The sequence below is a fragment of the Podarcis cretensis genome (assembly GCF_951804945.1).
Source record: "Podarcis cretensis genome assembly, chromosome: 9".
Lineage (NCBI taxonomy): Eukaryota > Metazoa > Chordata > Lepidosauria > Squamata > Lacertidae > Podarcis > Podarcis cretensis.
Window position 1 is genome coordinate 71,177,785 of NC_137178.1, and position 22,832 is coordinate 71,200,616.

The window sequence follows — 22,832 nt, forward strand, 5'->3', positions numbered from 1 at the left end:
AAAAACATATTCCATAAACGGAGTAAATTATTTTCAAAAGTTATTTTCTTTTATTGTCAAGGGTATGGTAGACTCATTAGCATACTATTACCTGCCGCAAGCTTGTGGGAGCCACGTGTTCAATCAATTATTCAAATATCGAACTTGTAGGTACTGTGGGAAACCTGCACAAGCTGGCTCACTAGACCATGCCATCAAAATAGCTATATATAAATGCATATTATTATTATTATTATTATTATTATTATTATTATTATTATTATTATATTTCTATGCCACTCTTCATTCCCACTCAACAGTTTCATGTAGATGTTAAACAGCATAGAGGATAAAATTGAACGCTGAGGTTCAGGGTTCAGCCACATGGGGCTGAAGAACATTCTCCAAACATCATCCTCTGGAAACATGCGTCCAAGTAGTACTGGAACCACAGCAAAGAGGAGCCACCCACCTCAGATTCAGACAGCTGTTCCAGAAGGATACCATTGTCAATGGTATTGAAAGCCACTGAGAGGTCAAGGAGATTTAACAGGGACAACATTTCCCCTATTCCTCTCCTGACAGAGGTCGTCATACAGGGTGACCAAAACAGTTTCTGTGCCAAAAACCTGATTGAAATGGATAGATGAGCTTGAAGCAGTGGGGGGAGGGAGTAGGCTGTTCTAACCTGGCAACTAGCAAGTGTTAGAATATAAGCCAGGTAGCTTCCTGGGTAGTGATGTATGGAAGTTGGAGCTGGACCATAAAGAAGGCTGATCGCCAAAGAATTGATGCTTTGGAATTATGGTGCTGGAGGAGAATCTTGAGAGTCCCATGGACTGCAAGAAGATCAAACGTATCCACTCTTAAGGAAATCAGCCCTGAGTGCTCACTGGAAGGACAGATCCTGAAGCTGAGGCTCCAATACTATGGCCACCTCATGAGAAGAGAAGACTCCCTGGAAAAGACCCTGATGTTGGGAAAGATTGAGGGCACAAGGAGAAGGGGACGACAGAGGACGAGATGGTTGGACAGTGTTCTTGAAGCTACCAGCATGAGTTTGACCAAACTGCGGGAGGCAGGCAGTGGAAGACAGGAGTGCCTGGCGTGCTCTGGTCCATGGGGTCATGAAGAGTCGGACACGACTAAACGACTAAACAACAACAGCTTCCTAGGTGGAAAAGACCTTGGAAGCTTTTACTAGTTGAAAAGATGGCACTAAGCTAAATAGACCTTAGAGTTGGCATGTCTGACGAGCCATAAGACAGCTTCAAATGTATGTTCATTTGCTCAAAAGAATTTCACAACTGTATATATATATATATATATATATATATATATATATATATATATATATGGGGGCGGTTCTGCCACCTCAGTTAAGTTCATAATGTACAGAGTTCATGCACTTAGGTTGTGTCTATCTTGTAATCTTGGTTTACTTGATCATTTTATCTACCTACATTATTGTTATTCTCTCTCCCCCCCCTTTTTCCCCCCCTCCTGTACAATCACTATGGTTTCAACATGCGAATGAAGTGTGTACTCAATTTTCTGGCACAATTGTATTCCCTTTCATTCATGATTACTTTTACCCTGCAATTTCAGTAATTCTGTTGGTTATTATTTTGCACAGGTTTAATTGTACAATAAATGTTGGTATTTTTGCTCCACAATTATTCTCCTATATTTCACACATTTTGCAATGAAGGCAATCATCATTTTCCCCACAATCAGCCCAAATCCCTTACAAGCAAATGAATCGTTAACTGCCTCTGGCATGACTGTGGGAAATTTAATTTGGGTTAATCTAGATGGGGGAGGATGAGCAAAAAGAGAGAAGAGGAGGGGGGAAACAAGACCTCGCTTTCACAAAATGCTCTTCCTCCTCCCACCTCCAGATCCACGTAAAATAACATAGGTATGAAAAATGAAGGAAGAACAAACCTGCAAACAAGCTATTAGCACAGGAGCAAACTCCCAAGGTCCAAGATTCCTTCACAGACACTCCAATTAAATATTTGAGGGGGGCAGCCCCAGTTGATGGGCACTGCCATTCAATGGTGTGTGTGCACCAATCTTGTGTGACCAATTATGTAGGGCTGGGCTTACCTGCCCTCCCCCTCCCCATTTTTTTAATTCAAGTTGGCACCGCTGGCTACTAGTAAATGGATTTCACCCAGAAAACTAGCAAAGTAAAGAACTATATAACAAATGTGGCACCAGTGCAATCTTTGCACAGGACTTGATCTCCTTCCGCAGGGCCTGTAAGACAGAGCTATTCTGCCTGGCCTTCAATTTGAATTAGCCTGATCCTCTATTCCCTTTCCCCCTTTCCTCTTCTATGAAGAAACCCGTTCTGGGACCCCACATTTAAATTCTTCCCTGGTCTCCTTGCTGGCCCTAGTAGGACCAACTTGGCCACTTAGCCCTGGTGATCGTTTGATGTCTACTGACTGGGTTCCACCCCCCCAAAATGACCCCTGCATTTTTGAATTTTATTGATATTGATGCTGCATTTTATGTTGTGTTTTATGCTGCTTTTAAGTCACATTTTAATCAATGTTTTATATTTGCTGTTAGCCGCCCTGAGCCCAGTTTTTAAACTGGGAAGGGCGGAGTATAAATAATAAAAATTATTATTATGCATGTTTACTCAGATGTAAGCCTCACTATGTTCAGTCACTTACTCCCTGGTAAGAGCATTTAGGATTACAAACCTACGCTGCACACTTACTAGACTATAAGCCCCATCGAACAGAGCAGAACTTCTGAATATATGCATGCGATTGCACCGCACAGGTATCTTTCAAAACCACTATGCAGAACATTTTCAAAAAAACTGTTTTCCATTTTTTTCAGCAGTAATATCAGAATGAGATTACAGAGGCAATGCAAGACTGCAACCAAAAGCAGTAGCCCCACGCAGGTCTTTCTCTGTCCTGCCCCCAGTAATATCCAGTGATACAAAAGATAGGATGCAGTGCCACCATATTCCAAATTTTGCTGTCCCTGCTCTGCTTCATTGACTGCTGCATGCAGAGTGGGGGAACGAGTCGGAATGTGTAGTTATGGCTTACTAGACACTGCCAGAAGAGAGAGGAGGAGAGATATGAGCCGGTAGCTTTGGCTGGAGTCCTGCATCTCCTTATCACAGAGATCCAACACTGATATTGCTTTCATGAGGAACATCTAGAATTCCTTGTGAAATCCCCACGTTTAGAAGATAAACTTTGCGAGCAGTTGAGAGAATACAAATTGAACGATTTTATTTTATTTGCAACTTTTAAAACAACGTGAGACTTCAAGTGACTCATAGATTCATAGAATAGAATCATAGAATCATAGAGTTGGAAGAGACCACAAGGGCCATCGAGTCCAACCCCCTGCCAAGCAGGAAACACCATCAGAGCACTCCTGACATATGGTTGTCAAGCCTCTGCTTAAAGACCTCCAAAGAAGGAGACTCCACCACACTCCTTGGCAGCAAATTCCACTGTCAAACAGCTCTTACTGTCAGGAAGTTCTTCCTAATGTTTAGGTGGAATCTTCTTTCTTTCTTGTAGTTTGGAACCATTGCTCCGTGTCCACTTCCCTGGAGCAGCAGAAAACAACCTTTCTCCCTCCTCTATGTGACATCCTTTTATATATTTGAACATGGCTATCATATCACCCCTTAACCTCCTCTTCTCCAGGCTAGGTCAGTTCTGCATTCTAACCAGTGTGTGGAAAATATATAGTGTGTGCATTATATATTATGGGGGCTCTGCCCACCCCTGCTCACTCTAACCCCTAACCAACCCCATGTAAGGCATTCTACCTGCTAAATTGTCTGACCAACAAAGAAATCACCCCAGCTTCTCCCAGTGTGGTGTAGTGGTTAAGAGCGGTAGACTCGTAATCTGGTGAACCGGGTTCGCGTCCCCGCTCCTCCACATGCAGCTGCTGGGTGACCTTGGGCCAGTCACACTTCTCTGAAGTCTCTCAGCCCCACTCACCTCACAGAGTGTTTGTTGTGGGGGAGGAAGGGAAAGGAGATGGTTAGCCACTTTGAGACTCCTTCGGGTAGTGATAAAGCGGGATATCAAATCCAAACTCTTCTTCTTCTTCTGTTCTACAGACACCCTTAACAACCCTGTTTTCACCTCCAACCCATGTTCATGCCTCTTCCTCCTTTTCCGCACCCCCCCTCGCACCCCCAACGGTAACATCTGTTACACCTGTTACATCTACCTCCCTGAAGCTCAGCACTGGCACTCCACAGGGATGTGTGCTAAGTCCATACCTGTATTCATTGTATACATATGATTGCATTTCATCTGACCCATCTACTGCAATTATTAAGTTTGCCGATGACACCACCATAATGGGTTTAATTACAGGCGGAGGTGAATCTGCATACAGGGAGGAGGTTCAAAAGGTATCCACATGGTGCTCAGAGAACAACCTGCACCTAAACACTGGCAAGACAAAGGAGATGGTGTTGGACTTTTGGAGGAATAGAGGGGAGCTAGCCCCGTTGTATATCGGGGGAGGGGGGGCTGTGTGGAGAGAGTCTCTTCCTTTAAATTCCTGGGAGTCCATCTTAGTGAAGACCTTACTTGGAAGGTCAATACAACCCAGGTGGTTAGGAAGGCCCAACAGAGACTATATTTCCTTAAATATTTACATTCCACCCTTCAATAAGTTACAGAAAAGCTAACAATGAAATACCAACAGTTAAAAGACGCAAAAGATGCAAAATGCAAAATAAAAGGTAAAGGGACCCCTGACCATTAGGTCCAGTCGTGGCCGACTCTGGGGTTGCGGCGCTCATTGCTTTATTGGCCGAGGGAGCTGGCGTACAGCTTCCGGGTCATGTGGCCAGCATGACTAAGCCGCTTCTGGAGAACCAGAGCAGCGCACGGAAACGCCGTTTACCTTCCCACTGGAGCGGTACCTATTTATCTACAGTGGTGCCTCGCAAGACGAAATTAATTCGTTCCGCGAGTTGCTTCGTCTTGCGATTTTTTCGTCTTGCGGAGTGCGGATTCCCCGGGTATTAACGGCTTTAAGAAAAAGGAAGCAAACCCGCAAGATGTTTTCGTCTTGTGAAGCAAGCCCATAGGGAAATTCGTCTTGCGAAGCAACTCAGGAAACAAAAAACACTTTTGTCTTGCGCGTTTTTCATCTAGCGAGGCATTCGTCTTGCGGGGCACCACTGTACTTGCACTTTGACGTGCTTTCGAACTGCTAGGTTGGCAGGAGCTGGGACCAAGCAACGGGAGCTCACTCCATCGCGGGGATTTGAAGCACCGACCTTCTGATCGGCAAGTCCTAGGCTCTGTGGTTTAACCCACAACACCACCCGTGTCCCTATATATTTCCTTAGGGTCTTGCGAAAGACCAATGTTAGACAGCAACTGATGATTTCCTTCTACCAGTCCATGATAGAAAGTCTTCTCTCATTCTCATACTGTATTACGGTGTGGTATGCTGGTCTGACAGCCAGGGACAGAAAGTCCCTACAGAGGGTGGTGAAGACAGCACACAATATCATGGGCTGTCCCCTGAGTCTGCTAGATGTCATCGCAGGAGACCGTTGCCTCAGAAGAGCGAGGAACATTCTCAGGGATGACTCACACCCTGGCCAGCACCTTTTTAATCTCCTGCCCTCAGGCAGGAGATATAGAAACATGATAAGCCGCGCCAACAGGTTAAAGAACAGTTTCTACCTGTGGGCCGTGAGGCTGCTGAATGGAAAACAGCAACATTGCAGCTGACGTTCAGGGTTGGTGGTCGTACGACAGCACACAGAGTGTAACAAGGACTGAGAGATTGTGGGGGGGGAGGGGGGCTCATTTAATCTCACTGTAAACAATGACAATAAAGTATTTCTAACCTCCTGCATCTTCCCACTCCCAAATATTGCAACTCCCAAGCAACCTTTTCATCTTCATCCCCATTCCCATGCCTTCCATTCCCTCTTCTCCTTCTTTTTGCAAATCTCCATCTTTGCACCCTGTTTTCATCTCCATTCCTTTTTACTACCTCTTCCTCCTCCTCTGTTTTTCCCCCATCTTGCTCTTGTGTTTCTTTCTCTCTCTCAATGTTCCTAAATTTTTTGCTCCTATGCTGCAGCCACTGCTGTGGTGCAACCTGCCTTCTCTTTTGCTCCCCTATCCTGCCTTGACTTCATGCAAATCCAGACTTCATGCAAATCCAGATATCACATGCATGTGTGATATCAATATAATGCAAATAAACACACACACACACACACATATATATCATAGTTCTCCCACTCTAATCCTTGCAACAATCATTTTAGGTAAAACACATTGTGAGCTTCAGGACTAAATGGTTATGAGAGCCTCAGTCTCCCCACTTCTAATCTGGCATCTAGCATACTAGCTGCAACACCAGATATTTGCCATTATTACCTATGCATCACTGCCATGTTGCTAAAATGGAATCCGAGTGGTGTCTGCCTGGCCTGCAAACCCTTCAGTCAGACCTATTTGCTAACCTTCTGAAGAAGCAATCTCCTCTATTAATTTATAGAGATGGAAATATATAAAACAGGCAAACATGGAAACAACTTTCCAAAGTTTGCATTCATCTCTCTTGTTGCTGCAATTAGATGGGGGTGGGGGGGGGGGTCAAACTGTGGCATTCTGGCCAGATAGTGATTGCGGCATATCTGAATGCCAGTCCCCAGCAGGCTTTCAGCAGCAACCCACATAAGGCTAGCTAGCAACACTTGTGCCAATTAATTAGCAATGTCATTAAACTGGAGAAGGAACACTGACCAGGACATTGGGGTCAGGCTTTGACTATTTAAACGGTGCCATGTGATCTTTTATTCCATCTGTTATCAGAATATTCCAAGGTTAATCCAGTAAATTTACAAGACACCATGTTGAAGAAGAAGATACTTATTTTGCAGCAACCCCAGCCCATCACTCATGTGTCTCAGATGTTCTGACTATACTTGGAAGCACTGCCACAAAAAATTAGATGACAGCCCAGCACTTTTTCAAGGGCAAGGAAACCCGCATCAGACACACAACAGAAGGATTCCCTCTCCTCTCATCCTTTGGCCTGGATTCAGTCTTTCCCCTAATTTATACTCCCAGTCCTGACACATATCCTGTTTCTTCAAGACATGGCCTTCCCAAGGAAACTATCTTCACAACAAGACTTGCTTTGCTAACTTTGAAAATACATCCTTATGAGAACACTCGAGAACCACAAGAAATTTCCCTTGTGGCATGGAAACCAAGATGCTGAATTATTCCAAAGCACAAAGAGCAGAAACATGTCCTCAGAAGAACATCTTCATGACAAGCTACCAGATGTCGACAATCAAGAAGTATTACCTGCCAGTGGTTTTGTGCTTCGAGAGCGAGTGTGGTGTAGTGGTTAAGAGTGGTAGTCACGTAATCTGGGGAACCGGGTTCACGTCTCCGCTCCTCCACATGCAGCTGCTGGGTGACCTTGGGCCAGTCACACTTCTTTGAAGTCTCTCAGCCCCACTCACCTCACAGAGTGTTTGTTGTGGGGGAGGAAGGGAAAGGAGATTCTTAGCCGCTTTGAGACTCCTGAAGGGGAGTGAAAGGCGGGATATCAAATCCAAACTCCTCCTCCTCCTCCTTCCTCCTACCACATGGACACCTTTTCAGAGTTCTTGAAAGCATACAAAGAAGACCAAAATGGGTACATAGCTGGCTCTGGGCAACCTAAGCATGGATGGTACAGTGGTACAGTGGTACCTTGGGTTACGGAATGCTGATGGCGCTGTGGGTTAAACCACAGAGCCTAGGACTTGCCGATCAGAAGGTCAGCGGTTTAAAGCCCCTCGACGAGGTGAGCTCCCATTGCTCGGTCCCTGCTCCTGCCAACCTAGCAGTTCGAAAGCATGTCAAAGTGCAAGTAGATAAATAGGTATCACTCCAGCGGGAAGGTAAACGGCGTTTCCGTGGCTGTTCGCCAGAAGTGGCTTAGTCATGCTGGCCACCTGACCCGGAGTCCCTTTACCTTTTACCTTGCGTTACAAACACCTCAGGTTACAAACACGTCAGGTTACAGAGTCCACTAACCTGGAAGTAGTACCTCAGGTTAAGAACTTTACCTCAGGATTAGAACAGAAATCGCGTGCCGGCGGCGCGGTGGCAGCAGGAGGCCCCATTAGCTAAAGTGGTACCTCAGGTTAAGAACGGTTTCAGGTTAAGAACGGACCTCTGGAACGAATTAAGTTCGTAACCAGAGGTACCACTGTACTCCGATTTAGGCCTTCAGTATCTGCAAACATGCACAGAGCAAGGACACCAAGATCTGCCTGAATGTAGCTCCCAGGCATATAGCTATATGTACAGAGGGTTCCATCTTAATCACACATTAAGAGCCCATCACATAGTCAACTATACACATGGGGGCGCTTTACATATATCTGACTGAATGTGCATAGATGAGGAGCACAGCTTGCAACTCTCCACTCTCATCCAAGGACAACAGGGCTTTAGCTGGAACAGGGCTTTAGCATAGCGAAGTATGAGCTCAAGAGGGACTGAGATATATTAATTGCAAGTGGGCACAGAAAGAAGATGGAAGAGTAAAGCAGGGCTACAAAGGAAAACAAAACAAAGCATGGGGTGAGGGGTGTAGGTTTTGGTCTATAGTAGTAATGAAATCCTATACAAGTCTGCCCAGAAATAAACTATACTGAGTTCAATGGGACTCAGTAAATATATATCATCCTATGAGACTCTGGTTCATTTTACCTTAAACATTGCCCAATCCACTGGATTACACCATCAAGTCCATGTGTTCCCAGTAGCGGTGACTGTGAAGGAAAGGGATAAACCACCTTTTCCTATGCACTGTGATCTCCATAACAATTCTCATTCCTTGAGTCACTTAATTCTCTCTCTTTTTGGTGCATTAAGTGTAATATGTAGTTTTGCCCCTACTCCTTGCTGAGGCAACTCTCAGGCAGAGGAAGCTATTGGCTTGGTCTTTGTTGTACAGTGGTACCTCGGGTTAAGAACTTAATTCGTTCCGGAGGTCCGTTCTTAACCTGAAACTGTTCTTAACCTGAAGCACCACTTTAGCTAATGGGGCCTCCCACTGCCACCGTGCCACCGGAGCACGATTTCTGTTCTCATCCTGAAGCAAAGTTCTTAATCCGAGGTACTATTTCTGGGTTAGCGGAGTCTGTAACCTGAAGCGTCTGTAACCTGAAGCATCTGTAACCCGAGGTACCACTGTACTACAGTGCCACACAGATAATGGCCAGAGAGGCACTCTGCAGTTCATCAGCACAACTTGACCACATGAGCTGGAAAGCCAGTCTGGCCTTGTATAAATCATTGCTTCAGGCTTGCTTCCTCAGTCTGATCAACCTCTTTTAATAGTAGCTACCTATCCACTTCTGGACTTTTTGATCTTCATTTAGTACCCTGGACGCCAGGTTTGACCTGATTTGGATTCATATTACTCTGGATCTCCTGCTCACCGCTTGCAGGCTTGACCTTGTCAGGCCCTGGTGTAGGGACCTCTTGCGTTAAATCTGCCTATACCTTGATTTTACAAATTATGTTGATCTGCAAGATAAGTTTCTGGAAAAGCCTGTGAGATCAACCCAGCCTTCTGAAGTGGCCCTATATACTAAGCATTGTTTGCATCTTACATAATAAGTTCCCTTGGTTTTGCCTCCTTTAGTATGCCTGTGGCAGAATGTATTTCTCTGCCTTGTAACTATTTAGACAAGTATTATCAGCCGGAGAGTTGCTTTAACTACTGATAACCGAAACTGTAATCCTAGTCATTAATCTAGCATGCTGCAGGTTAAAATGGTCTTCTGTCTACCCCTTGTTGTCAATGTCTTATGGCTTCTCTGTAGCATGGTGATTTACTGGTTGGAATGCTGTAACCTCATCTCACTGTCACTTTCACTCTATGTGTTCTGCTGCTTGGCTGGGAGATATGTTGACACCTTGATATATAAACTAGAGACTAAAGCAGAGCTGTAAATACTGCACAGTGATCTGTTTCTAAATAGATCAAAAGAATCTAACATGGTAGTGTGTGTGTGTGTGTGTGTGTGTGTGAGAGAGAGAGAGAGAGAGAGAGAGAGAGAGAGAAACAAAGGAAACAGGCAACTAAGACATCAACAGAGAAAAGAAAGTGACAGAATAATGTGCTTGAAAGCATGTTGTAAAGGTATAAACTTCTAACATTTATTCAATTCTTCTGTTTTGTAAAAGGTAAAGGTACCCCTGACCATTAGGTCCAGTCGTGACCAACTCTGGGGTTGCGGCGCTCATCTCGCTCTATGGGCCGAGGGAGCCGGCTTCTGGTGAACCATGACTAAGCCGCTTCTGGTGAACCAGAGCAGCACACGGAAATGGCATTTACCTTCCCGCCGGAGCGGTACCTATTTATCTACTTGCACTGGTGTGCTTTCGAACTGCTAGGTTGGCAGGAGCAGGGACTGAGCAACGGGACCTCACCCCGTTGCAGGGATTCGAACCGCCGACCTTCTGATCAGCAAGTCCTAGGCTCTGAGGTTTAACCCACAGCGCCACCTGCAGCCTAAAGGACCGTAACTGCTATTGAAAGGAACCAATCGCATTTACCAATATGGCCCCAGAATTCGAAGTACCTCTGCAGCAGCTCTGAACAAAATCACTACTGAATTTAAACAAGAATACCAAGTACCATGTGCCGTATTTCATTCCTTGATGCTCCTGGTGCTTTAATTGAGTCTCAGACTAAATATGCTGAATATATGCTTAATTAAAATGTGCTAAAGAAATATTGCAGGTGCATTTTAGAAAAGATTTGTTTGGTCAACTGAGATGTTTTGCAACTGTAATTGCATTATTGTTATTGGCATTTCTAAATCACTCCCTGAATTTGCTTTGGAATAAATGCCTCCGTAGCTCACCAGTATAATGTATTTCGAGGCTATGAAGCTGGAGGAGGACATTACATATTCATATACACTTGGCTTTAACCACTTACAGTATAACAATGAAATGGGGATCATTATGCAGCAGGTTTGCTGACACGGCATTCTCAAAACCATAAATATACCATCCATGAAGGCCACAATGGCCAACCAACAGAGAAACCCAGGAGACAGACTTTCATGACTCTACAACATATCGTATTCAGAGAAGACTTCATCAAACCACAACAGTGCTGGATTTAAAAGGGAAAATGTAACTTCTCATCAATATCCTCTGGTACACACACACACACACAGAGAGAGAGAGAGAGAGAGAGAAAGAGAGAGAGAGAGAGAATGAATATTACAATAAAGGACATTTCTTTCCTCTGATGGCTCTTTGTTGTATCTGATGTGCACTGTATGACCTGAGTGTCATAGCTGAAGATTCATTTAGAGTTACATTTTTGTGTTTACAGAGGTCAGACCCAGAAGAGGAGGCAATATATCACAACGTGGCAGTAGAATCCTCTTCCTTTTCCTGTTAAGGAATGAACCTGACCCAAAGGTATCACAGAACCTGTTGCTAAAAAGCTAACTTGCCAGTCTGACTGTCTTCCCTTCTTTGGCCAGAACTGGTTATCAGTGCACAGGCTGATCTGCACCTGACATCCAGGGGTAGCCATGCCATGCAACAGGGTGAATCAGCCTGTTTCAAATGCCACTAAGAAGGGAAAACAAAATAAAAAAATTCCTTCCAGTAGCACCTTAAAGACCAACTAAGTTAGTTCTAGGTATGAGCTTTCGTGTGCATGCACACTTCTTCAGATACAGATATCTGAAGAAGTGTGCATGCACACGAAAGCTCATACCTAGAACTAACTTAGTTGGTCTTTAAGGTGCTACTGGAAGGAATTTTTTTATTTTGTTTTGACTATGGCAGACCAACACGGCTACCTATCTGTAACTAAGAAGGGAAGCATAGATGAATCCAGAAATTGGCATCTGAATGATGCAACAAGGCTGTTTAGAGTGTTGGTTGGGTCTCGTACCCACTTCCACTTGTCCCATACGTAGAAACAGTCGGTCTGACCGGTTTTCAGCTTGCCGCACTCCTATCCCAAGGAAAACCTGCTCTTTCGCCCTAAATCAGAACAAATGGCCATCTGTGTTGGGTGGAACCATTTGAATTCTGCTTTAGGCAGCAAAAGCATATCAGGCCAAGGCTGCTGATATCCCTCAGCTCCCAGCTGTAGGACCCTGGGCAAACTCAATTCCTAAAAACAAACACTGGGGAGCAGGGGGAATAAACAACACCGGTTCCTTACTTTTATACTATAAGGAACACTGTGTCGGATCAATAGAAATAAACATGGACCTCATTACTAAACACCGTGTGTTATTCCCCCCATGACAATGGTCTGTTTACTACTAGAGTATCAGAGACAATATGTGCATTTTTGGATTGCATCCTGCAAGCTGTTAGTACTATACAGGGGAAAGGGAGGAAAGTTACTGACTGTTTATGGTCAGGGGAAGAAGGAAGTTTAATTTTTTTCCACTCTAGCAGTTTAGTTATGTTTGGGGATTTTTAAAAACAATTTCCATGTATTGTACTTCTGTTAATAGGGTGGTCCCAGGCATATGCTAGTATACCATAATGCATATTTGTTTTTAGTATTAGTAATTTCTTTAATGACTTTTTTTTTTTTTTTACTAATTGTGTCACATTTGCAATTTTCACTTAATACATCTACCATATTTTACAGTTTTAAAACTCTAGAGGGTTGTCTTTCTTGTGCTGGTGCATTATTTACGGCATTTACTGTGGCAGGGAAAGATGCCAATAGCAACAGTGAAGAATTACGCTGAGCAAACACGTCTGTTAGTCAAGCTGGTCTGTGGGTCTGAGACAGCCATCTGTGGGGCAGTCTGTCCATACCGCTGATACAGTTTTTTCCAGGAGTGAGAGAAAGAGACAGAGATGAGATGAGATGAGATGAGATGGGTACCAAATATCTCCCCCATCACGGGTTCATTTATGCCCAAAGGGTAGGGGTCTGCAATCTTTAAAGGGCGAGTCTTGCTAAAATTACAAACTTTTCAGCTGGGGTACAAAACCATTCTGGAAAGGAGGGTCAGGGTTCACCCCTCTTTTTTCAGCATAAAGACATTGCAGATACTTGAAGAAGCAGAGGAGCGGCCCAGCAATATTCCTTCTGCATTCAGAGTACAATGCCCTGACAGGAACTAAGCCTTTGTCATTACGTAGCATTGTTCCCATGAAGTGTTTTGTTTGAAATTAGAAGGGAATGCTGCTTTGGCTTATCAGGGCAGTCTAGCCATTGCCTGGTGCAAAAGCAAATCTTTGTGTGTGTGTGTGCATCTGCTAACGAGGAAAAAATAGAGGGGAAAACTCAAGCACCTTATCTTTAAAAGTAAGGCCTCTCCTTCCATTGAAAGTGCTGATAATTTGCTCACACCCGGAAAGTCACCAATATTCCACATGTGCCCTGCCCTGATCTTTGCATAGGATGAGTATTCCAGTAAAATTTTGGGTAGATTTCTGGCCAAGCCTTGATGGTACGGCCATTGTGCCCTTCTCCATTTCTGCCGGGACAAAAATTAATCATTCTAATTATAAAGCTTGTAAAAGAAATCACAATACCAGAAGAAATCATGGAAGCAGGTGTGACGTTAACATATGAGAGTGCTGGAGGTGAAATAGTTAAACAGGTTACCCAATCAGGACCCAGGGGGTGGAGTCAGAGGGACTATAAAACCAGCTCTGGGAGGGGCGAAAGGGGCGTTTGTTGGGAGTTGGGTGGTTGGTTGAAGTGGGAGTGAACTGGGATAGAGTCTGTGGGTAGGTTGAGTTAGTGTAGCGAAATAAGCTAAGTCAGGAACAGTTAGGAGCTAGGAAGACAAGTAAATATCTGAGAGGTGGTTTAGTGAGTGAGAGCAGGTAGCGGAAGTTATAGGTCTGGAAAGGCACTCCATGATTGTAATGGACCGATACCATTTATGAAACCACATGCTTGTTAAACTACAATAAATAAACAGAAGTTTATGTTCCAATTTAACCCTGACTGGACTCAGAATTGTCCCAGGTAGGGCCTGGGTGGTGGCAGTGAGAAATCAAGTGGTGGCACAGGGATCAATAGACGGTGAAACGTCCAGGGACCCTGTGTGATCGCCACAGCAAGGGGACACACATCCTTTTTTTGGTGAAGAATATGAAGTGCCTTGTGCAGGATTTCATTTGTTTGCTTTTTCATATTGAGCACATACAGTCCTCCTAATTACACATTACCCCCTGTTGAGTATGTCAGAGAACATGGACACAACCTGTACAGAAAAAGTCTAGAGAAGGGGGCTGGGCTGGGGGGGACAGAAATTCCACGCTTATTACACAGAATAATTATGCTTCTTTCTAATTAGTGAGCTCTTCCAGCAAAGGTGGGTTTTGCTCTACTTCCACTTTGAATATTAGGCATCTATCCGCACATGAAGATGGTTAAAGCCTGTAACAGGATTTCAAGATCAGGTTGTGCTTGTCAGGGCTTTTAAAGTTCAGTTAATCACAGGCTTTTTTTACCATTAAAATCCTAGCAGTCTTTGTGATTCTTAAAACCACTTCAGTATTTGGTTAACGTGCCAAGAAAGCCATGAGTTGTATTCCCAACAAAGAGGCATCAGCGTCAAAGAAGATTACAGTTTTGATGCCATCGTGCAGCTTTCACTAAGTGTCACTGTAGATCAGTGTTAGCTACAAGTGGAAATAAGAGCACAGCTAACAAGGGGGAAATGGTGGCATATGCTCTGGAATGTAATAGTTCTTTTCTTCCCACAGCATGAGAAAAGGTTCAGCCATCATTGCAACCTGTAACCATGAAGCAAACGCTCTTGTGTGCCTCTCTTATGCACGCACACTCTCTCACAAACACACAGGGTTCAATCCTCCCCAGTCTCCCAGGGCCCAAGCATCAAAAGAAGACGCTGAACCCAGGTCAAGAATACGCAGATGAAGAGACAAAGCCACACAAATGGGGCCTAGTTTGGTCATCAATGGCTCCCATCCATTTTGATTTGATTTAGACTTGTATATAATTTTTAAAGGTAAAGGGACCCCAGACCATTAGGTCCAGTCGTGACTGACTCTAGGGTTACAGCGCTCATCTCGCTTTATTGGCCGAGGGAGCCGGCGTACAGCTTCCAGGTCATGTGGCCAGCATGACTAAGCCGCTTCTGGCAAACCAGAGCAGTGCACCGAAATGTCATTTACCTTCCCGCTGGAGTGGTACCTATTTATCTACTTGCACTTTTGGGCTTGCTTTCAAACTGCTAGGTTGGCAGGAGCAGGGACCAAGGATAGGGAGTTCACCCCGTCGCGGGGATTCGAACCACTAACCTTCTGATCGGCAAGTCCTAGGCTCACAGCGCCACCCACGTCCCATGTATATCGCTTTACACTTTTCAAAAAAAGAAAAAGGCTCAAAGCAATTTACAGTGTACATAATACAAGAAAGCATAATAAAAACCTGTTGAGCCACGCATAGTATCAATGAAGTAACAACTATAAAAACACACACTCAAGCCAGATTGAGTAACAGCCCTATCAGTATACCTGGGAGAATAAAGAAGTTTTTATCTGGTGCCAAAATGACAGAAAATGTGACACAGGGGAGTGTTTCAAGGGGGCTTTTAAAGAGGAGGGTCATTCTGTGATCATCACTTTCTGTGCTTTTTTGGAAGTGGGACACAGAGAAGGTCCTCAGATAATAAATGCAGTGTCTGGACAGGTTCATATGGGAAAATGGGTCCTCCCTTAAAGAGGGCATGTATTGCAGTGAGACCTGGACAACCGACACCCTCTGTTGTAAGGTAAAGGTAAAGGTACCCCTGCCCGTACGGGCCAGTCTTGACAGACTCTGGGGTTGTGCGCCCATCTCACTTAAGAGGCCAGGGGCCAGCGCTGTCCGGAGACACTTCCGGGTCACGTGGCCAGCGTGACATCGCTGCTCTGGCGAGCCAGAGTCGCACACGGAAACGCCGTTTACCTTCCCGCTGGTAAGCGGTCCCTATTTATCTACTTGCACCCGGAGGTGCTTTCGAACTGCTAGGTTGGCAGGCGCTGGGACCGAGCAGCGGGAGTGCACCCCGCCGCAGGGATTCGAACCGCCGACCATTCGATCGGCAAGCCCTAGGCGCTGAGGCTTTAACCCACAGCGCCACCTGCGTCCCTACCCTGTGTTGTAGGTGGGTACTATTGGTCAGCCACAACACCCGATTGGTAGGTCCTTCGAAGCTGGGTGCAATCTGGCCAATGGGACACAGTCCAAATGGTTTGAGGGACCTATTTATGCCCATGCACGTGACCCAGAGCTTCCTCTTTCGGCGCGTGCATTCGGAACACCCGCCCACCTCTCCCTACTTTTAGGGCTTACACATGACCTTGCTATGCCACCGTGTGTCATCTGTCGTTGGGACAGGGGCACGGCAGGAATTTCCCCCACTTGGCTGATTGGCTGTTGCCAACTGGGTTTCGCCTGTCGCGTAGCAAATCGTCACAACTTGTAAGGTTGCGGATAGGCTCTGCTTCAGGTGATAGGGATGGAAGAAGGCTCTCACCATCCCTATGTGAAGGGTATTCCGTTAAAGGAATCCAGGGACTCGATGGTTTGGTCAACCCCTGTGAGGGGGTTGTGTCAGTGCCTGAGTCCAGGGGGACATTTGGGTGGCAGAGTTAGCCCACTCCCGGCTTTCCGCTTATCCAGGTGTTCACCTTTGGCTGACCTATGCTGGAACCCTGGGTCAGTGCTACCTGCATGGCAGGGAGCTAGTTGAACCAGAGCCTATGCAACCAGTCACTTTCTGTAATCTATAAACTTGTGACCTAAATTCTGCCAAAACCAAAACCAAAATTTGAGTCATGTGTGAATTTATCTAAGGGGAAGGTTTCTGGGTCTGAACACGCAAAAGACTGTTCTTTAGCTCTGGCAGTCCTCAACTGTTTATGGCTTTAAAGGTCAACACCAAAAAGGTCAAATGTTCCAAAGAACAGCATAAACAATCAGGGAGATGGCCTTCATTCAAGATATCGAAGTGACAGAGGATGAAGGCAGACTGGACCACAATCAAGTGGTGTCCCCAGTGCACTCATTAAATGAAGAGCTTCTGTTCACACATGCACTATACCAGCTGCACTGGCTCCCGGTGGAGTACAGGATCAGGTTTAAGGTGCTGGTTTTAACCTTTAAAGCCCTATGCAGCCTAGGACACTCGTACCTACGGGACCGCCTCTCCTGGTATGTCCCACAGAGGAACTTACGGTCTTCAAACAAAAACATCTTGAAGGTCCCAGGCCACAGAGAGGTTAGGCTGGCCTCAACTAGAGCCTGGGCTTTTTCGTCTGTGGCTCCAGTCTGGTGGAACGCTCTGTCACAAGAGACTAGGGCCCTGTGGGACTTGACATCTTTCCGCAGGGCCTGCAAGACAGAGCTGTTCCACCAGGCCTTTGGCCAGGGCACAGCCTGACTCCCTCCTTTGGCAATCTTCACAGAACTCTAGCCCAATGGTTGCCATCAATTTGATTTGAATTAATTTTATAATGAAATGATTTTAGAATCTTGTATTATTTTATTGTTGTTAGCCGCCCTGAGCCCGGCTTCGGCTGGGGAGGGCGGGATATAAATAAAATTTTATTATTATTATGCACACTTGGAAACAACATTGCAGTGCGTACAGCACCTTGAAAGTGTTTGGTCCCCAATGGCATGGTTCCTGTGAGGGTGCAATATAACACTGTGTGCAGAGCTGGTCTTGCCTGTCATAAATTGCAGTCCTCTCCCTACTGTCCCTACTATCAAGAAAGTTCATTAGAAGCCAGATTCTAAGTCTTCAACAGGATCTGTTCAAAACAAGAAACAAATTCTAGAGAAAGATTGTCTGATATTTTCTAATTGCATCTAAAACACTGGGTTTTGCTTATGTTTTATTAATATATGCAGCTCTCCCCCATCCCCACCCCAGAAAACCTCTAGAAATACATGTGTGTTATCTGAGCTGAATACTAAGCAAAATTGATTTATGTGCAGAGAGTGGTGCTACAATGAATAACAAACAAATTCATTATGGTGGCATAAAAATATCAAACCAAATTACAACCAGTATTTTATTAAAGCTCATGGAGCTATCGAAAAAATAATGTAGGTTAATAGTCATTATTATTACTACATAAATAGTAGTGCTGTAAGGAAAAATAAAACTGTTCACATTTTCATTCATTAGGCTTGCTTAAGAGCACTTGGAAGTTGGTGGGAATTGTTCCATTAATTTAAGCAGGTTTTTGGTTCCACCTTGCCATTGCACAGTGGGTGCAATTCACAGCCATTAAAATCATATGATTTTAAAAATGTATCAGTAGGACCAGGGGGTGGGTGGGAATCAAGGTGACTATGGATGAAGCCTATCATTTAAAAATATATATGGGGGGTATTTTTTTAATAAAAAAAAAATCCCCCCCAAAAGAGATATACTTCTAGTTCAAAGATAAATCTCAAAAACTGCAGCCTAAACATAATCCCCAAAATTAATACGTAGTCTATCATGCTGAATTTTCCCCTTTGAAGCTGAAGCAATACATTTGCACTTGATTTCTAAAGGGAGAGAGGGGTGAGAGAGTTGTGGTGTATGTTTTTTCCCCGTTTGATATATAAGTATTTATAAGAAAGTGAGAGCTGGACCATAAAGAAGGCTGATCGCCGAAGAATTGATGCTTTTAAATTATGGTGCTGGAGGAGACTCTTGAGAGTCCCATGGACTGCAAGAAGATCAAACCTCTCCATTCTGAAGGAAATCAGCCCTGAGTGCTCACTGGAAGGACAGATCGAGAAGCTGAGGCTCCAATACTTTGGCCACCTCATGAGAAGAGAAGACTCCCTGGAAAAGACCCTGATGTTGGGAAAGATGGAGGACACAAGGAGAAGGGGACGACAGAGGATGAGATTGTTGGATAATGTTCTCAAAGCTACCAGCATGAGTTTGACCAAACTGTGGGAGGCAGTGGAAGTCAGAAGTGCCTGGCGTGCTCTGGTCCATGGGGTCATGAAGAGTTGGACACGACTAAACAACTAAACAACAGCAAACAACAAGAAAGATGTTAACTTATATTGGACTACTTCAAATATGTTTTAGGAAAGAGCCAGTATTAGCTGTGAAATGCCAATCTAGTACTAAGTCTTATCTTGATGCACAGGAAGTAACATGTGTAACTGAGCTGAAATTATACCCGGGAAAAGATACTGTCCAACACACAAAAATTACCATACGGTTCAAATATGACAGCCATAGGAAAACAAGATTTATAATATTAATAATTATTCTGTCAATGCCTGGTCAGAAAATGAATGCAAAAGGTATTATGCCAGATTCAAGGCGAGGTATTATACACCATATGGTCATTTCTAACTACCTGTGATAATAGGAAGGAGAGTTTTTGTTTAAACAGACAGCGGGGGGCAGGGGGGACATTCATCAACAATGTTTTCAACTAGGATGGATGTTTAAGTTCTGTATTCCCTTCCACTACTGGCAAGATGCACACTAGACTAAGGTTACCAGACATCCCCGAATTTACAAACCAGTCCCCATACAAAATCCATTGAAATTGAAAAGTGTCCCCGGATTCATTGAAAAAAATCTGGGAATCTTACACTAGACCACATCCTAAAGAGCAATTTTCTGGGCTCAAAAGACAAGACCAAGCCTTTTAAGTGCCAAGGTGCCGGCAGATAAGGCAAAAAACTCTAAAATATTATCTTTTGCCATTGGCGAGCAAGCTAGTCTTTCACCTCAAGCTGAACCTAAAATGGCTACGACAACAGTTACAGAGAAGGGAGCTCTTAATCCTCAAATGGATAAAGTGGGTGAAGCTTTACTCCAAAGAAACGCCGTAAGGAAGGACACAGAGGAAGAGATTCCACCACAAATTAGATGCTACTTTTAATTGTGCAATTAGCAGCACCATGCCTGGAGTGAGGTGTTAGGAAGAAATAGTAGGCTGGGAAATGCCTGGTTTTCATCAGGAGACGGTGTACGTGGCGAGGTGATATTTATGCTTTCTCTTTCCAGAGTTACAGGTTTTGGGTACCAAGTCTGTGGGTGCAAGTCACTGCCGCCTTTCCTGAAACTGGTAAAAGTAAGAATTGATAAAGGTTTGACTAAAACTGTGCCAAACATTGCTGGGTTGAGTTTAGGATAACAAGCCGTGCCAGTTTGACACAGCTAGCCTGGGATAAACCATTAAGAAGCACAGGCTGAAATGGCCAATCATTAACCCATCAATGCAAGTCATCAACAAAACAGAAGACCCTGCCAGGTACAGAGTGGGGAGGTTGCCATGGTTACAGTGGCTGATGATGTAAGCAGAAGGGGAAGTCTCATTCTGGCAAGGGTTGGGGGGGGGGGAATTTGAGTTTATTTCCTTACTTTTTTGTGAGTCATGGGTGGATTGAGTCTACAATGGGAAAATAGAAAAAGAGCAAACCACAAAGAAAAAGCCCATCGTTTCACATCTGTGCAAAACAGGAGAAACACATTGAAAATATTGGTACTTCACCCCACTGAGGCTGCATCGTGTTAATTGCTTATTTATTTAGGTAATTTATAACCTGTTCTTCATTAAAAATCAATCCAAGAGCAGGGTACAGCCTATATGCAATACATAATAAACTAAAACAATCTTTAAAAATCAACAATAAATCAAATTTACATCTCAGCACTGAAAGAACGACAAAACATCTTCTTCAGTCAACTAACCAAATGCCTTGACCAACTACATTCTTTTTGCGTGTCGAGGTCCCCAAGCCACCCTCAAATAAACACAATTCACACGGAATTTTAGTTTAAGGTTTTTGGCATAATTTTGGCCACAACTTTATTAAAAATACAAAAAATGTGAGTGGCTGCTTAGGCATTGGTTGTGACTATCTGTCCCCGCCCAGGGACAGAACTGACATCCACATGCCTGTGGAAGTCAGAAAAGGAAAACAATTTTGAGGAGAAAATGGAGCTGGGTGCCAGGACCTCACCTCTCCCCAAATGCTCCCAGGGGCTCTTGCATGGCCGTAGCCCCCTGCCAGGGGTTCGGACAAGAGCATGGATACTTTTAATGGAATACCCTTGCAGCAGCAGCATTGGAGGGGCAGGCACAGCCAATCCATGCCCCTCCACCAACCAATTCATAAAACCAATGCCTAACCGCAACCTTACAAGTTGTGACGATTTGCTACGCAGTAGGCAAAAACCAAATAGCAGCAGCCAATCAGCCAAATGGACAAAATTCCTACCAGGCCCCCGCTCCAAAAGCAGACGACCCCATGACAAGCACAGCAAGGTCAATGCAAACAACCCTAATTATAGTGAGGGTGGGCAAGTGATCTGATCCGTGCAATGAAAATAGGAAGTTGAACACTATGTGCAGGGAATATAAAGCTATTAGGCTGTCAATCAGAAATAGCAACATTAAAATCTCCCCAACAACATAGAGGAGCCCAATCACAAATGTGGCCATCTAAACTTACCCACCCAGCAACTTGCTAGACCCCACCGCAACACGTGCTCTCCATGAAGGAGAACACACTTTGTGGCACTCCTGAGGGACTCAGAAACCCAGTTATGTCACCCATTGTCTGCAGAGCTGGCAGCCTCTCACCCGTTTTCATACCCCACCCCTCAGCATCCTCTCCTCTCCCCTCTCCTTGGGAGTCCTCTGGGCAGCTGCCACTCCTGGTCTCTGAGCTGCTCCCCCCCTCCTGCCCCAAAGAGAGGTGCCTCCTCCCACTGCCCGACAGGGGCCCGGGAAGCACCCCCTGGCCATCCCTATAGACACCAATTGCCTGGGAAGCTTGTAGCCAGGGCTGCTGCAGGAAACAGCTGTGCAAGCTTTTGGGAGGCAGAGATATAAGAGGGCATCAGAGATGGGGGAGAAGGAAAGAGGGACAGATGCCAGGGCTTCCCGCAGCACCCCTGGCCATCATTCAAGGCACCCCAGGGTGCCACAGCACACTGGTTGAAAACTACAGGCCTAAGAACTTATTTATGTATGCTACAACAGCGGCAAGAGTCTTGCTACCACAAGGATGGAAGAACGCAGAAATCCTAACCAAAGAACAGTGGCAAAAAAAACTGGTGAGTTATGCGGAATTGGCTAAATTAGCATACAAACTGTGTGATAAAGACAGCTGTGACTTTAAGGAAGAATGAGAACTTTTTACAAATTACCTAAAAAGACAACAAAATGAACTGGACTCCTTGGCAGGTTTTGAATAAACATTCACAATTTATTGGTTGAATACATGATAGATAAAACAAGGATATGTACAATTTTGGGGGGGCCACTAGGGGCGCATCAGAAGATGGCTGACAATAACATCTCTCCGACCCACACGAGGTAATTAAGAGGCTGTGATGGGAGTAAACAGCCTCCCTGCCCCCCCCAAGCTTGTGGGGGGGACTGCCCTTGCCTGCTGTGCCCTATACCACCCCCAAATTTGTGGGGGTGGGGGCACTAGGCAGAAAGCCCTCCTGTGGATCTCGGCGCTCCTGGACGCTGTCTCTGATCCGCGCCTCTAGCTGCAGCAACTTCAAAAGAAACAATTAGGAGGAAGCGAATGCACATATTTCAAGGAAGAAGGGGGAGTAAAGACTGCTAACTGAAGAGATCTCTGATAAACAAGACGGGTCGGAGGAACAAGAATAAATCATGAGAAGACACATGAAGGCTTGGTATATTTGGCAATGGGACTGGATGGGGGAGGGGGGGAAACTTTCCTTTCTTTTCTCTATGTGATTAACCAAGAATCCCCCCCCCCCTCCACAAGTCACAAGTCAGAAATGCCGTTTAAATGACTTAAGCTGT

The 22,832-nt window shown here is 44.8% G+C and overlaps 1 protein-coding gene across 3 annotated transcripts in view; it reads right to left on the bottom strand.

Annotated features, from left to right (window-relative positions):
* The window catches only part of PPARGC1A (PPARG coactivator 1 alpha), a 669,056-nt gene that overhangs the window by 207,396 nt on the left and 438,828 nt on the right, over nt 1-22,832 (bottom strand). The window lies entirely within an intron of this gene.